General features: G+C 43.9%; 1 pseudogene; it reads left to right on the forward strand.

Moving 5' to 3' along the window:
* Positions 1-12363: 12363 nt before the first annotated feature.
* LOC123185621 (uncharacterized) lies at positions 12364-17036 on the forward strand (annotated as a pseudogene).
* Positions 17037-17521: the final 485 nt, after the last annotated feature.

Raw genomic sequence — 17521 nt, forward strand, 5'->3', positions numbered from 1 at the left:
ACACCTCATCCCCTCTTGATAGTATTGGCTTTTCCTATAGACTCAATGTGATCTTGGATCACTAAAATAGAAAATGTAGAGTCTTGATATTGAAGCTTGAGCCAATCCTTTGTCCTTAGCATCTTGAAGGGGTTCCACATCCTCTAGTCCATGCCACTCCATTGTTGAACTTATCTGAAACATACTAGGTAAAAGTGTTAGTCCAACAAGAGATATGTTGACATTAATTACCAAAACCACCCAGGGAGCACTTGTGCTTTCAATCTCCCCCTTTTTGGTAATTGATGACAACATACATCAAAGCTTTAGATAAAGATAGAGAGAATAGCAGGTAAAGCTTTGGAAAGACATGTAACATGCATAGGATCCCCCTACATGTATGCAATCATGTGAATATTGAATATAGGAGCATGTGAATGCGTAAACATGACAGAGTAAGCAACGTGTTACATGTATGTTGGCTATATGCATCAGAGAAAATGATGTGAATATGAGAAATGTACCTTCATACTCATGAGTCCTTCTTGCAAACAGTATGTACATCAGCAAGAACTTCTCATTCACATGACTGTGATGCATATACTTACCTTGTGGTCTTGAGTCGGCTTAGGATGGGATGAACCTGTGCAAACAACGTTAAATAACACAGATACACCTACTGACCAGAGCAAGCAAGAGAAACCACAAGAGAACCAAGACTGGGATGACATGTAGAGTGAGTACTAAGTACCACATTGGATATAGACATGTCCCCAAAGGTAAAGATATGCAATAAAATCAGAGATTTCCTTCCCTTAGATGTCTTTCTCCCCCTGAATCTGCATGGGATATTGGGAGAAGATAGGGAACAGAAAATCAGAGCAACAAAAAAAGGAAACAACAGAGCTTGAGCTAAAGCAAGCAACCAAACATGTCTTTCCCCTCTTAAAGACATGTGCCATCTCTCCTCTTGAACACCAAGCATCTGGGGTCTTTGATGATATTACTTTCTCCTAGTTGAGAAACTCTCTCCCCCTGAGTATTCTCTCTTTCTCCCCCTATAGGAAGGATTAAGCTTTGATGTGATCTCTCTCCCCCCATTTGACATCAATTTCCATGAAGGGCTCTTCTGGACATGTGATACAAATGGGTTGGTCCTCGAGTCACAGAGCAAAGCATCATGTCTAATATGATGCTGGTAGAGGACAAGAATCATTGAGTGGAGCTGGAGCAAACAGAAATCGGGAATAAGTGGCAAGTTGGTTTTCCTGTGGTGGAATCGGTGACTCCGAGTTGTGTGCTTCGGTTGCACCGAAAGATTTCGGTTGGGCCGGAGAGAACAAACCGGTGTGACCGAGTTCATTAGAGTGAAACCACTTGTCACCTCAGCTCACTAGACAAGTAATATCTCACAAGGATATGCAAGGAATTTACAGAAAGATTTGCAATGAATTGGATGCAGAAAATGCAGAACAAAAAGGAAAGAAAAGAAACTAAAAGTTCTAGATGAAGTTTTTTTTGAAAGGGGAAACAAATATGCAAGAGACAAAAGCACGGAGAGACACACGAGAACTTCATCTAAAGATGGTCGGCGACAAAGTCACCTATGTTAGAGTATATTGACTTAGGAGTCAAGTGAGAGCACTTGATCATAGGTCATACTCATCGTTTAAGCTCAAAATGGGGTTACCATTTTTCGTTTAAGCCTTTTGATGTATTCACATCTTGTCGATTTGCTTTGACTCATGACTTGGAGTAAAGCTTCTCTAAGATGGAATAACATACCTTGGGTGGTGGTGTTGATCTTGCTCATGTAGTTGAACTTGTGCGGGTTGCTCAAGGTTGATGTAGTTCATCAAGGGTTGGGAGCAGCACTTGGAGTTTGAGTTCATCTACCTACATGGGTTAGCTTTGCAAGGAAGAGCACTTGTGTATCCAGAATGACAATCATGAGACTCAACATAGAATTTGCCAAAGGATATGTTTGAATGGTTTCGTGCTTCCTTGTCTTCAACCACCATTGTGTAGAGACTTGGTGATGTAGAGATTGCTCAAGATGTGAGTGAGTTGCAATCTCATAGATTTAGATTCAACCAAGTACCTACACGGGTTAGATAACATGCAAGGTACAAATATATCCAAGACATATGAATAGCATCATAAGAGAAATATCGAGGATTAGTCATAGGCTCATGCCCCGCATGTATCAAATGGAGTTCCTGCTCCAAGTTTGAAGCATCAATGATGTTCAATTCACCTCTCAACCTGAAAAACACTTTCTCATCAAGTGGTTTAGTGAATATATCCGCAAATTGCTTATTGGTGCGAACATGCTTAAGGTTAATGTCCCCTTTTGCAACATGATCTCGAATGAAATGATGACGAACTTCAATATGCTTAGTTTGAGAATGTTGCACGGGATTGTGAGCAATCTTAATAGCACTTTCATTGTCACATAGCAATGGAACATGTTTCACATATATCCCATAATCTTTAAGAGTTTGGGTCATCCAAAGTAATTGAGCACAACATGAACCAGCGGCAATGTATTCCGCTTTGGCGGTGGATAAGGATACCAAGTTTTGTTTCTTGGAAGACCAAGACACAAGAGATCTACCAAGGAATTGACAAGTACCCGAAGTGGATTTTCTATCAACCTTGTCTCCGGCATAGTCCGAATCGGAGTAGCCAACAAGATCAAAAGAGGACCTCTTAGGATACCAAATGACAAAATTTGGTGTATGGATTAGGTATCTCACTATCCTTTTCACAGCCTTAAGATGACACTCTTTAGGAGCAGCTTGATATCGTGCACACATGCACACACTTAGCATAATATCGGGATGAGAGGCACATAGATATAACAATGAACCAATCATAGAGCGATAAACCTTTTGATCAACCGGTTCACCATCTTTGGTCAAATCAAGATGTCCACTAGTAGGCATGGGTGTAGTCATACCTTTGCATTCTTGCATATTGAACTTCTTGAATAAGTCCTTGGTGTACTTCGTTTGAGAGACAAAGGTACCTTCCTTAGTTTGCTTGATTTGCAAACCGAGAAAGAATTTGAGTTCACTCATCATAGACATCTCAAACTTCTCCGACATTAGCCTTTCCAAACTTCTCACTAAAATGAGGGTTAGTTGAACCAAATATGATATCATCAACATAAATTTGGCACACAAATAGTTCTCCATTAACCCTTTTAGTAAAAAGAGTAGAATCAATTTTACCAATTTCAAAGCCTTTTTCAATAAGGAACTTGGTCAAGCATTTATACCATGCTCTAGGAGCTTGTTTAAGACCATAAAGGGCTTTGTGAAGTTTGTAAACATGATTAGGTTTCTTAGGATTGACGAAGCCGGGAGGTTGCTTAACATAAACTTCCTCCTCAATTTTGCCATTTAGAAAAGCACTTTTAATGTCCATTTGGTACAAGGTGATATCATGGTGATTAGCATAAGCAAGTAAGATGCGAATGGACTCAAGTCTAGCAACGGGAGCATATGTCTCACCATAGTCCATACCTTCAACTTGTGTGTAGCCTTGGGCGACGAGACGTGCTTTGTTGCGAACCACTTGTCCATCTTCATCTTACTTGTTGCGAAACACCCATTTGGTACCAATGATGTTGTGGTTGTTGTCGGGCTTCTCGACCAATGTCCACACTTGATTTCTCTCAAAGTTGTGTAGCTCTTCATGCATAGCGTTTATCCAGTCCGGATCCTCCAATGCTTCTTCAACCTTTCATAGGTTCAATGCTAGAGATGAATGAGTAATATTCACAAAAGTTAGCTAAACGAGTTTTAGAGCGAGTGATTCTCCCGGTTTGGATATCATTATAGATTTTCTTGACGGGATGATCCTTAGCAATTCTTGCTCGAACTCGTGAAAGCTTTTGCTTGGGTCGGGGTGGAACATCCTCTTCATCTTGTGCTTCTTCTTGGCCTTCTTCATTGTTGACGTTGTCGTTCTCTTGTCGTGGTGGAGAAGGAGGTTGTTGATGTTCATCTTGGTGCGCTTCCTCATTTTCTTCATCTTGGCGTGTCCCACTTGTGGATGCTTCCGTATCAACTCTTGGTTCACCTTGTCGTGAGGTAGAAGCTTCCACTTGGACGGACGAGGTACTCTCCTTAACTTCCGTTGGACGAATCTTGCCAATGGACAAGTCTTGAATTGCTTCCGAAGGGTCTTTGTCTCCTACATCAATTGGCAATTGCTCTACTTGCGAGCCTTTAGATTCATCAAACTTCACATATACCGTCTCTTCAACCTTTCGGGTGAAATTGTTGTAGACTCGGTAAGTGTGAGAGTTTGAGCCATAACCAAGTAGGAAACCTTCATGAGATTTAGGAGCAAATTTAGAACGATGATGCTTATCAAGAATGTAGCACTTTGAGCCGAATACTCGAAAGTATCCAACTTGGGGTTTGTTACCGGTGAGGAGCTCGTATGCCGTCTTGCCGAGTAGCTTATGAAGATACAAGCGATTTGTTGCATGACAAAGCTGTCTCAACCGCTTCCGCCCAAAAGTGCTTTGGCGTTTTGTACTCATCAAGCATCGTTCTTGCCATCTCGATAAGAGTCCGATTCTTCCTTTCAACAACTCCATTTTGTTGAGGTGTGTACGTAGCCGAGAACTCGTGTGAAATCCCTTCTTCGTCAAGAAAGGTGTCCACATTTGCGTTCTTGAACTCTGTTCCGTTGTCTCTCTGAACCTTCTTGATCTTCACGTCAAACTGATTTTGGGCCTTCCTAGTGATGTTTTTGAAGATCTTTTGGACCTGTGATTTTTCATCAAGAAAGAACACCCACGTAAATCTTGAAAAATCATCAACTATGACTAGACCAAATGAGTTACCACCGAGACTCTTGTAGGCATTTGGACCAAAGAGATCCATGTGAAGTAGCTCGAGTGGTCTTCTTGTGGTCATGATGTTCTTCGCGCAGTGACTTCCTCCAACTTGTTTCCCTGCTTGACAAGCACTACAAAGTCTATCCTTGTCAAATATGACATCTTTTATTCCAAGGATATGATCACCTTTAATAAGCTTATCAAGATTTCGCATACCAACATGACCTAGTCTTCTATGCCACAACCAACCTTTAGAAGATTTGGTAATTAAGCAAGTTCTAGGTTGAGCCTTTTTAGTGAAATCAACAATGTAAAGATCTCCTCTACGTATACCGGTAAAGACCATTTTATGATTGTCTCTACGAAACACTTGGCAATCTACTTCAGTGAATAAGACATTGAAACCGAAATCCGCAAGTCTAGAAACTGAAAGTAAATTGTATCCAAGGGATTCAACGAGCATGACATTTTGTATGGAGCTATCATGTGAGATGGCCACCTTACCCTTTGAATTATCACCAAAAGTGACATATTTTCGGGGGCCGTCGTTTTCAGCAAGCTCACGGAACATATCTTTATCTCCGGTCATATGATCAGTACATCCACTATCAAGGACCCATTCCTTTCCTCCAGCCATGTAGCCGCGAAGATTTGCCATAAGACCAAAATGCCTCATTGCATCATCAAGATCATAGTCACTATCATCATCTTCATCATAGTATCCATGTTCAACATCATCTTGTGATTGATCAATTCCTAGAGAGGGTAATTCATTAGATAAATGATCATCACAATGGTCACTTTTATGAATTCTAATAGCTTCGGATATGATATCGCTAATGATTCCAACATTTCCTTTAGCACGCATGAGATTGGTAAGCTCAAATAGACAATCACCACTAGGATCACTAGAGTTCATCTTACTCAAGGCAATAGACTTATGGAGAATTTTGTCTAAATTTTTCAAGGAATAATCTGGAAATCATTCCTCAAGAAATCTCCATATGGTGTAGGCACACTTGAGAGTAGGCAAACATCTAATCAAGTTTCTAGGCAAGCCTCTAATGATGAGCTCAACAGTTCTAAGATTCGAATCATGTCAATATCTTCATCTAGGGTAGGGTGCAAAGGATCAACATGAGGTGCACAAGGGCTAGTAATGTACTTGTTCAAATGATATTCATTGAAAATCTCAAGCATTTCATTTTTCCACTCATGAAAATACTCTCCATCAAGAATATGCACTCTATGTCTAAGACTCCCCAAAGTAGACACATCCATCTTCCTCCAATGGTGTTTAAACCAAGGCAATGGAGACCAAAGCTCTGATACCAATTGAAAGGATCGAGAAGAGGTGTCTAGAGGAGGGGTGATTAGACACTAAGTGCCAAAAGTTGCAGTTTTTAATATTCTTAAGTTTAAGTGGAGTTTAAGCACAAGTTTAACAAACACAATACATATCAAGCAAGCATGCAATGAGTATATGAGCAGCGGAAAGTAAAGCATGCAACTTGCAAGAATGTAAAGAGAAGGGTTCGGAGTATTCAAACGCAATTGGAGACATAGATGTTTTTGTCGTGGTTCCGATAGGTGGTGCTATCGTACATCCACGTTGATGGAGACTTCAACCCACGGAGGGTAACGGTTGCGCGAGTCCATGGAGGGCTCCACCCACGAAGGGTCCACGAAGAAGCAACCTTGTCTATTCCATCACGGCCGTCGCCCACGAAGGACTTGCCTCACTAGCGGCAGATCTTCACGAAGTAGGCGATCTCCTTGCCCTTACAAACTCCTTGGTTCAACTCCACAATCTTGTTGGAGGCTCCCAAGTGACACCTAGCCAATCTAGGAGACACCACTCTCCAAGAAGTAACAAATGGTGTGTTGATGATGAACCCCTTGCTCTTGTGCTTCAAATGATAGTCTCCCCAACACTCAACTCTCTCTCACAGGATTTGGATTTGGTGGAAAGAAGATTTGAGTGGAAAGCAACTTGGGAAAGGCTAGAGATCAAGATTCATATGGTTGGAATGGAATATCTTGACCTCAACACAAGTGTAGGTGGTTCTCTCTCAGAAAATGTGTATTGGAAGTGTAGGTATGTTCTGATGGCTCTCTCCACGAATGAAGAGTGGGTGGAGGGGTATATATAGCCTCCACATAAAATCTAACCGTTACACACAATTTGCCAAACTCGGTGGGACTGAATGGTTAAACTCGGTCGGACCGATTCAGCAAACTTAGTGATCGTTAGGATTTTCGGTGGGACTGAGATGCAACTCAGTAGGACCGATATGGTTAGGGTTAGGGCATAACGTAATCTCGATGTGACCGATTACACAAACTCAGTGGGACCAATTTTGGTAATAAGCTAACCAGAGAGTTGGTCAGGCAAACTCGGTGAGACTGATTACACAAACTCGATGGGACCGATTTTGGTAATAAGCTAACCAGAGGGTTTGCATTGTAATCTCGGTAGTACCGATTGCTCAAACTCGGTGAGACCGATTTTGGTAATGGACATGCACAGAGAGACTACAATCCCATCTCGGTGAGACCGAGATCCCTATCGGTGAAACCGATTTGCTAGGGTTTGTGGCAGTGGCTATGACATCTGAAACTCGGTGGCGCCGGATAGATAGAATCGGTGGGGCCGAGTTTGACTTTTGGTTTAGGTCATATGTGGATGTGGGAAGGTAGTTGAGAGTTTTGGAGCATATCACTAAGCAGTTTGAGCAAGCAAGCCATTAAGCAACACCTCATCCCCTCTTGATAGTATTGGCTTTTCCTATAGACTAAATGTGATCTTGGATCACTAAAATAGAAAATGTAGAGTCTTGATCTTGAAGCTTGAGCCAATCCTTTGTCCTTAGCATCTTGAAGGGGTTCCACATCCTCTAGTCCATGCCACTTCAATGTTGAACTTATCTGAAACATACTAGGTAAAAGTGTTAGTCCAACAAGAGATATGTTGACATTAATTACCAAAACCACCCAGGGAGCACTTGTGCTTTCAGGCTCCGGTTAATAGGTTAGTCCCAAAAATAATATAAAAGATCATATTAAAGTCCATTAAACATCCAAAACAGATAATATAATAGCATGGAACAATAAAAATTTATAGTTACGTTGGAGACGTATCACTAGTATCCATTCATTTTGCAACTCTTGTTTCGAGTTACAAATCTTAGCAACTGAACCGGTATCAAATACCCAAGGGCTACTATGAACACTAGTAAAGTACACATCAATAACATGTATATCAAATATACCTTTGTTCACTTTGCCATCCTTCTTATCTGTCAAGTTTTTTGGGGCAGTTCCGCTTCCAGTGACCATTTCTTTTGCAGTAGAAACACTCAGTTTCAGGCTTAGGTCTAGTTTTGGGTTTCTTCACGGGAGTGGCAACTTGATTTCCATTCTTCTTGAAGTTCCCTTTCGTTTCCTTTGCCTTTTTCTTGAAACTAGTCGTCTTGTGCTTTTTTCTTGATTTCTACCTTCGCCGATTTCAGTACCGCGAAGAGCTTGGGAATCGTTTTCATCATCCCTTGCATATTATAGTTCATCACAAAGTTCTAGTAGCTTGGTGATAGTGACCAGAGAACTCTGTCAATCACTATCTTATCTGGAAGATTAAATCCCACTTGATTCAAGCGATTGTACTACCCAGACATTCTGAGTACATGCTCACTTGCTGAGCCATTCTCCTCCATCTTGTAGGCAAAGTACTTGTCAGAGGTCTCATACCTCTCGACATGGATGAGTCTGAAATACCAATTTCAACTCTTGGAACATCTCATATGCTCCATGGCGTTCAAAACATTTTTGAAGTCCCAGTTCTAAGCCGTAAAGCATGGTTCACTAAACTATCAAGTAGTCATCATACTGAGCTTGTTAAACGTTCATAACGTATGCATTTTCTCCTGTAATAGGTTTGTCACCTAGCGGTGCATCAAGGACATAATTCTTCTATGCAGCAACGAGGATAATCCTCAGATCACGGACCCAGTCCGCATTATTGCTACTATCATCTTTCAACTTAGTTTTCTCTAGGAACATATCAAAATAAAACAGGGGAGCTATATGCGAGCTATTGATCTATAACATAGATATGCAAATACTATCAGGACTAAGTTCATGATAAATTAAGTTCAATTAATCTATTACTTAAGAACTCCCACTTAGATAGACATCCCTCGAGTCATCTAAATGATCACGTGATCCATATCAACTAAACCATGTCCGATCATCACGTGAGATGGAGTAGTTTTCAATGGTGAACATCTCTATGTTGATCATATCTACTATATGATTCACATTCGACCTTTCGGTCTCCAGTGTTTCGAGGCCATGTCTATACATGCTAGGCTCGTCAAGTTTAACCTGAGTATTCTGCACGTGCAAAACTGTCTTGCACCCGTTGTATGTGAATGTAGAGCTTATCACATCCGATAATCATGTGGTGTGTCGGCACGACGAACTGTCGCAATGGTGCATACTTGGGGAGAACACTTATACCTTGAAATTTAGTGAGGGGTCATCTTATAATGCTACCGCCGTACTAAGCAAAATAAGATGCATAAAAGATAAACATCAGATGCAATCAAAATATGTGACATGATATGGTAATCATCATCTTGTGCCTTTGATCTCCATCTCCAAAGCACCGTCATGATTTCCATCGTCACCGGCTTGACACCTTGATCTCCATCGTAGCGTCGTTGTCATCTCACCAACTATTGCTTCTACAACTATCGCTAACGCATAGTGATAAAGTAAAGCAATTACATGGCGATTGCATTTCATAAAATAAAGCGACAACCATAAGGCTCCGCCCGCACGAAGACTAGATCTGCGGGAGGGAGATATCCCTACGTCTGAAGTCGATTCAGCTGGAGGTGAGATACAGAGCAGCTTCGCCAATCACCCGCTTGAGGTCCATGAGGGCGTGAGGAAGAGCTAGGGGTGAATGGCCATGTTTTGAAGTTTTTCATGGTTGGCTCTGATGATCTTTACGCGATGTGGATGGCATTTGGGGATCTAACCTCCTTATATAGATGACGCCCTTGCATGGTAAGGGGCTTATTTGTAAAAAAAATGGACCATTCGCATTCGCCCAGCGCGTGGAAATTGAGGCGACGACAGTAAGAAATCATAAAGGCAGAACATGGAGGTCAAGACCGGATTGTCATCAATCCGGAGTATGATGAAGAATCCGCCTTGCAAAGCCGGAGACATAAGCCGGATACTACATCGTCATTGAAGGCAAGTTCGGGGGCTACCGAGGGAGTCCTGGATTAGGGGGTCCTCGGGTATCCGGTCTATTCGATATGGGCCGGACTGATGGGCCGTGAAAATAAAACAAAAAACTACCCCCCCCCCCGTGTCTGGGTAGGACTCCTATATGTGTGGACAGCAAGTTTGGTGTCCGGATGTACTATTTCCTTCCTCTGCAAACTGACTCTGTACAACCCTTAGCCCCTCCGGTGTGTATATAAATCGGAGGGTTTAGTCTGTGGAGGCTATCAGAACAATCATAGGTTAGACAGCTAGGGTTTAGCCATTGAGATCTCGAGGTAGATCAACTCTTGTAACCCCTATACTCATCGAATATAATCAAGCAGAACATAGGTTTTACCTCCTTTAAGAGGGCCCGAACCTAGGTAAACATCGTGTCCCCATTGTCCCTTGTTACCATTGATCCTTAGACTCACAGCTTGGGCCCCCCTACCTGAGATCCGCCGGTTTTGACACCGACGGTCCTCTTCCCCCAAAGCTCTAGGCTGGAAGGGATACCACAATGGCCAGTTTGAAGGGGGGCATGAGTACATCCTATCCTGACTAAAGCTGGTATTCGCCTACAAAGGTTCTGGTCGTGACGCGCGGGTGGGCTCGGTGATGACCTCCGTCCTGGCGTCTGTGGTCCTGATCTCGTTGCACCGGAATGGAAACCTTTGGGGGATTCCTTGGGAACCCGCATACGTCCTTGCCTCCTTAGCACCAAAGAGGAAAGTGTCCTTGCCTGCGCCCGTTGGCGCCCTCCTGGCTCCGCTCATCATGGCTTACGTCACCACGCGCCTCGTGATGCTGGGTGGCGAGCCTAGAAGTATCCGCCCCTCGGGAGGGCCTTGTGAGGTAACCTCGGGAGACCGCCCGGCGGGGGCCCCTCGGGAGGCCTTGATGTAGTTCGCATCGCGAGGGTCTTGCTCGCGAAGTCTTGACGCTGGGTCGTACCGGGCCTTTGAGGATGGCACGCGATAGGCCGCAGGCATACGGGCCTGGGTACCCCCGGTCCCAGAGCACCAATAGGGTTGGTCCGAGCCATTCTAGTGGTGCAAGCCCATCTTGGACTGGACCAATTGATGTAACCCTAGCTCGACCGAGTATATAATGTGAGCTAGGATAGGAACCAAGAGATGGACACGGCATTCTAGAGCCATCTGCCTAGGATTTTTCACCTACCCATCATCTTTCTCCTTGTCCGCTGCCACGCCCGACCTTGTAACACAAGAAACATCGCCCGTCATGAGCAATCTTGCAATACAATCACCAGAGGTAGGAGTAGGGTGTTACCTCCCTAGGGAGAGCCCGAACCTAGGTAAACAGACTGTCGTATGTGCTAACATCTCGATTTGTCACTTGCATCCCCTCCGAAGAAATTTGTCATCTCTCGACGGTACTGCCGGTCTCACAACACCAACATGCTTCTTATGAGTAGTAGTGGCACATGGACACAACAACAACGGAATTTGGATTTTTGTCGCGGCGAAGTGAGATCAGACTTTGCAAGCACACTGCCTCGACCACTTGAGGGGGTTATCGGCAAAGTCGCATTAAGCGTTACAGAGCCTCTCCGCACAAATCACTGTCACTAAGAGGATGGAAACTCAGGTTTGGACTGAATACTTATCCCTAAAGCATGAAACGTTCCACGCGAATTACGCAAAAGAAGACACTCATGCGTCCGTTTCAGGATGCATTTATATACTGCTAAAAATAGCACCCGCTTCGGTCTTCCTGCTCCTCGATCCTAAAGACGCGCACGTTACTCCCGAACCTCGCCCCGCCCATTCGGTCCTCCACGTGTAGCGACGGCGCGGCGCACGCAGTTTTCGCAACTTCTTTTTGGAATGAAGTAGTATGGATGGACCACTTTTGAGGGAATTGGACAAAGTCTTGTTTTTATTCCATGGTATAACTCACTTCCCTTGCTTACCAAGAGATAGATAATCCTCTCTTGTCATGAAAACACTCCCTTGTAGTGCAAAAAGTACTACTCTTTTTTAGCCTGTCAAAAAAAGCATACTGCTATTTCTTAGAGTATTAGGCAAAAAAGTACTGATCGCAAAAGGCTTCTCACAGAGTTTCCCTCTCGTTGAAAAGAATAATAAGCAAAGACACCCATGGCAAACCAAGTCGACGTCCAAGCCCAGTTTCCCGCGGAGCGACCGAACCCAGGAGCTCCCAGCCCTCCCGAGCCTACAGAGCAGGGGGGGTTTGCTTGCTGCAGTGGACAAAACATTTCCCACAGGCGCCGGTGGTCCCGGTCCGCGTCTTCTCAGCCGTCGCCTATTTAGTGCCGCGCACACCGCAGGCTCGGACACTTCCCCCCGTGCTCCTCCTCGCACACTCCTCTCTTCTCGGTTCTCGCTCACCGTTCCGCTCTCAAGTTTCTCACCACCATCCCCAATCCCGCCGTCGCGGCGCAGCCGTGCGCCCGCCATGGCATCGGCAGCGTAAGTACGCCGCGTCGGGCTCTGTTTCTGATCTCCAACTCTCGGCTCGGCCTCTCTGTCCTTCTTTCTTTCTTTTTTTTACTGCTGCTGCTGCTCTGGATCTTGTTTGTTTTATCCTCTCACGCACGCAGTCTGGGGGTATTATCTGTGTCTTGAGGGGGCTGGGTTTCGGGTTCATCCGGAGGGGCGTCGCGATTGATCGGCGAGTGGTGGATTCCGGCGCGTGGTTTTGGAGCCCGGGTGCTGATAACCTTAGCTTGAGCGCGTGGCAGAGGAGATGTCGTCAGTCTGACGGAGAGATGAGTGCGAGATCGTCGGAGAGCAGAGCAGCCCAGTACCGTGACGCCGCCGACGTGATTCCGGCCAGGTTTCCCTCGTCGTTGCAGTGGCGGTGCGGTTTTTTTTCTTTTTGGGACTGCGATGGCGGAGGAGGGGCCTTCCTCTCGAAGGAAGCAGTGAAGTTCTCGGGGAAAAAAAAGTCGGAAGCAGAGAAGGGTAGCGCCTCCGCGCCGCCGTCGTGAATCCGGCCCTGTTCTGCTCGTTGCTGCAGCGGCGGTGGTGCAGGGATTTCACGGTCGATCTGCTTGAGGTGGTGGTGGAGGAGGAAGCAGCAGCCGTGGTAGCAGCGGAACACAAGAGTTCTGTTCCGTCCCGCTCTAGTGGAGACTGATCACGATCTGCTTGAGGTGGTCGTGGAGGAGGAAGCAGACAAGGCTTCTGTTCCGTTTTGCTCTGTTCTGTTTAGTGGAGACTGCTCTGGTCGCAGCGAAGATGCTTCTGTTATTACAAGCTCTGGGCCGTGGTAGCGGCCAAGGAGTAAGACGAGGGGTAGAGAAATTGCAGATTTGTGCCTTTGGATCGTGTGCAGGTGCAGAGTTCAGTCCTGATGGTCGACGTTTCTGTGTGCCACCTCGAACATGTTAACTGTTGGGCCCTCCATCTCTATCTGCCAGTGAAAACTTATTCACAACTCTTCTGCTTAGCCTCGCTGTTTAATGTTTGCTGATTCAGGATTTAACTTATTCAGGTTTCTGTTTGCTGCAGGTTTAATGGGAGCGCCATAGATTCCACTGCTGCTCGCTGCAAACTGTCGGTGACACTCTGCCAACCTGATCATCATTCGATATGTTGCTTGTTGTTTAAATCATTGGCTGTGCAGATCAATGGGCTTGCTCTGCGTTACTCTCCTCTTTCTTCTGAAACATAACAATGCAATTGAATTTATATTTTTGTCTCTGGCTAAATACGTTGAAAATAGCAATGCAAGGCAAAAGATTTGCAAACAAGTGCTAATCTATCAAATTTATCATAATTAGTACATAATTAATTATATCTTCATTCCTATGATTTTTCTCCGAGTTAGTGAACATGACTATCCTTGATTTGTTGGCTTTAAATATGGGGGCAGCTACGCGTTGGCCCGCGGATCTTTTAAAAAGATCTGCCGCCTCACGAGTCGTTGGATGTGGCACAATCCAGTGGCTCAAAGTCTCCCCCTACTTCGCAACAAAGGTCTTGTTGCAGAAACATTTACAACAAAGGTTATGTTGCAGATATATTTCTTGCAACATAGGTTGTGTCGTGGGACTTTTTTGCAACAGAGTTCTTGTCGTAGATTTTTTTTTTTGCAACAGAGGTTTTGTTGCAGTATTTTTGCAACAGAGCTGATGTTGCAAAAGCTTGTCTAAGTTGCAGTCGTCGTTCGCCGCTATGGTTTGCAATGCCGCTGTTGTTGCAAGATGAAGTAAAGTGGTACGTGGTAGGCAAGGGAAATAAACGGGCTGTGTGCGAGCATGCGTGACAGCGCATGGATCAAGGCGATCCAACAGTTGCGCGGGTGGCGGAACTCTCCACGCGATCAGCCGACAGAGCATTAGCGTTTCCCTTTAAATATGTTTATGTCAGTTAATATCCTATGTTAATATCCTATGATTGAACCTAGAATTGAGATAGATGCCTGTTTGTGTAAAAGTTATCTCATATGTATCCATTTAGCTTAGTTGCTACATTTATTATGTTTTGTTGATTAAATTTGTTATCTGTTAGGCATCAAAAGATGATTACTAAAATAGATTTATCTCACAGATTCATCAGTTCATTGGTCACGACAATTGTTGCGGTGATAAGAAACCCAACTCATCCCCCGCCTAGCCAGATTGAGTGCCCAAACTGCAAATACCACATTGATGTAAGTACCATTAACTATTTAACATGACAGTTGCATTTACTTTTATTCTCGGTTCTCTTCTAGTTTCCAACCATTAAAAATCTCATGATTTCTTGGAATCTTGTGGTTGCACTTCATGCTTTGCATTGCAGGTCTTATCACAGTGGCCAGGACTCCCCGCAGGTGTTAAATTTGATCCAACTGGTCTCGAACTGCTTGAACATTTAGAAGGAAAGGTTGGTAGGGCACCGTCCCATGACCTAATAGATGATTTTATTCCAACCACAGAGGAGGCTGAAGGAATCTGCTATACACATCCTGAAAATCTCCCTGGTACATGTTTCTTATTTTAGACTTGTTATTATCATGGCCTTCTAAATTAAATAGCTAGCTCAGACTATTCAGAGTAATTCTTGGTTAGTTAACTCATATACCCCTGTAGGTATCAAGATGGATGGGAGAAACAACCATTTCTTCCACAAAGTATCAAATGCATACGATGTTGGCCAGCGCAAACGTCGCAAGATTAGCAACAGTGACCATGTTGTTTGTGATGTGCATTTCAGATGGCACAAAACTGGAAAATCCAAAAAAATCTTAGATAATAACGGTGTCATAAAAGGGTGGAAGAAAATATTGGTTCTTATGATGCGTTCTAGGAAAGACGGTATCACCTCGCGTACAAAAACTAATTGGACGATGCATCAGTATCACCTTGGGGTAGATCAAGATGAAAAGCACGGGGAGCTTGTTGTTTCCAAAGTCTTTTATCAGTCAAAGAAAGATGAGCAGTCTGTAATGTGCCTTGTTAATGAAGAATCCGATCCATTTGCTGGGAAAATCGATCCTACAACCCCAATGACATACCCTCCGCAGCCTCGTCCCCCAAACAGTAGCCCATCCAGAACCGAGAAGAATCAGGTAAATCTTCATTGACCAATAAAACTGTCATCAACTTTGTGAAAGCTTTTGTCTAACTTTATGGACCATGTTATAAAATACTTTGGCTTGTAGAATTATAGATTAAGGATCAACAATACTGATCTGTGGATGAATTATTGGGAGCCCCTGAAACAATGCCTTGCAATACTAGGATCCCACCCTTTGAATAGTTTATTCTCAACTATAGGTCCATGTAGTACATATGCTATATACTGTACAAACTCGATGTAGAGGCCGAGGGGTTATTGTCCTTTTGAAAAAAATATACTATACAAAAATAACAATATACTCCTACTATACATGAAAAATTTCTCTGCATGTTAAGAGTGCATTCAACAGTCTCACAAAAGTATCAGAAGCTTTTAATTCCTTATAAAGATCAATGCTTAACAACTTAGAGTAGTACTGCATATTATCAAGCCTTCAAACTCCTTCACTACCTGATTACTACAATAAACTTTGAGCTTGTGACCCAGTCTTTCCATGAACCCAAATCATGTCTTAAATAGGACATGCATTTTACCTTTTCTGCTGCTAAGATACCCCCCTCAAGTATTGTGTTGTCACCTTGTAAACTGTTTTTTTTGCAGGTGACCTTGTAAACTGTTATAACTTATAACTCCTTCATTTCACTGGTATTCATGTTACCGCTGCGATTGTGGCAGGAAGAGCATGTAGCGCTATCTGGCCCGGATGAACGCCCGTCACGTGGTGCAACCCCGGACTCCGTGTACCCTGAGATGCAACCTTTTCCTCTTGGCCTGGACGCTCTCCAGGGGTTGCCCGACCCCAAAATACCTCTGGGTTTCTCCCATATGGCCTCTTGGTTCGCTGGAACCTCATCGCATTCGAATGCCCTGGAGGATGCACCACTGTCTTGCCTGGATGAACGCCTGCCACACGGCGGAACCCTAGACGCCGCCTACCCTGACCCTGAGGGGCAAGCCCTACCTCTTGATGCGGAGGCGCTCCAGGGGCTCCCCGACTTCGGAACGCCTTCGAATATCTTCCCCGTAAGTGCACCGAGTACCACTGCGTTTTCCGGTGCATATTTCACAATTCTCATGACTCATCTCCTTGTCTCGTGTGTGTTTATAGCAGGACTTGCAGTTCGGGTCGCAGGACATCTTCTGGGGGGAGGGGTTTTGAAGCAGCGGCACAACGAGAAGAGGCTGGTTTTTCTCGTGATGTAACATGTTTTGTACTGTATTTTTGTGCATGAGCGATGGATGTCTAAGAAAATTTTGCATATGATCCTGGAGCTTGCCGATGAGTGTACGTAGCTCAGCTATGTTTACAGTTTGTGGTAGTACCAGACAATTTTTTTCTTCAAATGTAGGAGCATCGCTCCCAATTGCATAGCCGTGAAACTGATAAACAACAGTTTGTTTCTCAAAAGTGTGTGAAACTTATCACTATAAAATAAACTTACATCTGTTGTACAAGTCTTACAGATGACGTCTTGTTAGAGTATCTTCAACGGCAGCCCTATTTTAGGGCCTAGCCGTTTTATACGGTTTTGCACCCAAAAAAAAAACCCACCAATGGCTGCCCTTGTAGCATATTTTCACAAAAAAGAAATTTGAGCAGCCTGACAGGGTAGGCTGCATATTTTTGGTAGTCCGACGACATGTGTTTAGTCACGTAAGTACGTTGCATGAGAACAATATGGATTTAAGGTTTCGGTTTGATGATCCAATTGTGAAGGACAAATTTTATGTGTTGTCCAGTCATTGTTTGTGGATGTGTCTGGATGTGTCCATAGACATTTAGAGCCCTCGGTTTGCCACTTGTGGTTGTAATTACTCTAACCAGAGCATTTTTCATATAGCACAAAAA

This window comes from Triticum aestivum, chromosome 2A (assembly GCF_018294505.1).
Source record: "Triticum aestivum cultivar Chinese Spring chromosome 2A, IWGSC CS RefSeq v2.1, whole genome shotgun sequence".
NCBI classification, from domain to species: domain Eukaryota; kingdom Viridiplantae; phylum Streptophyta; class Magnoliopsida; order Poales; family Poaceae; genus Triticum; species Triticum aestivum.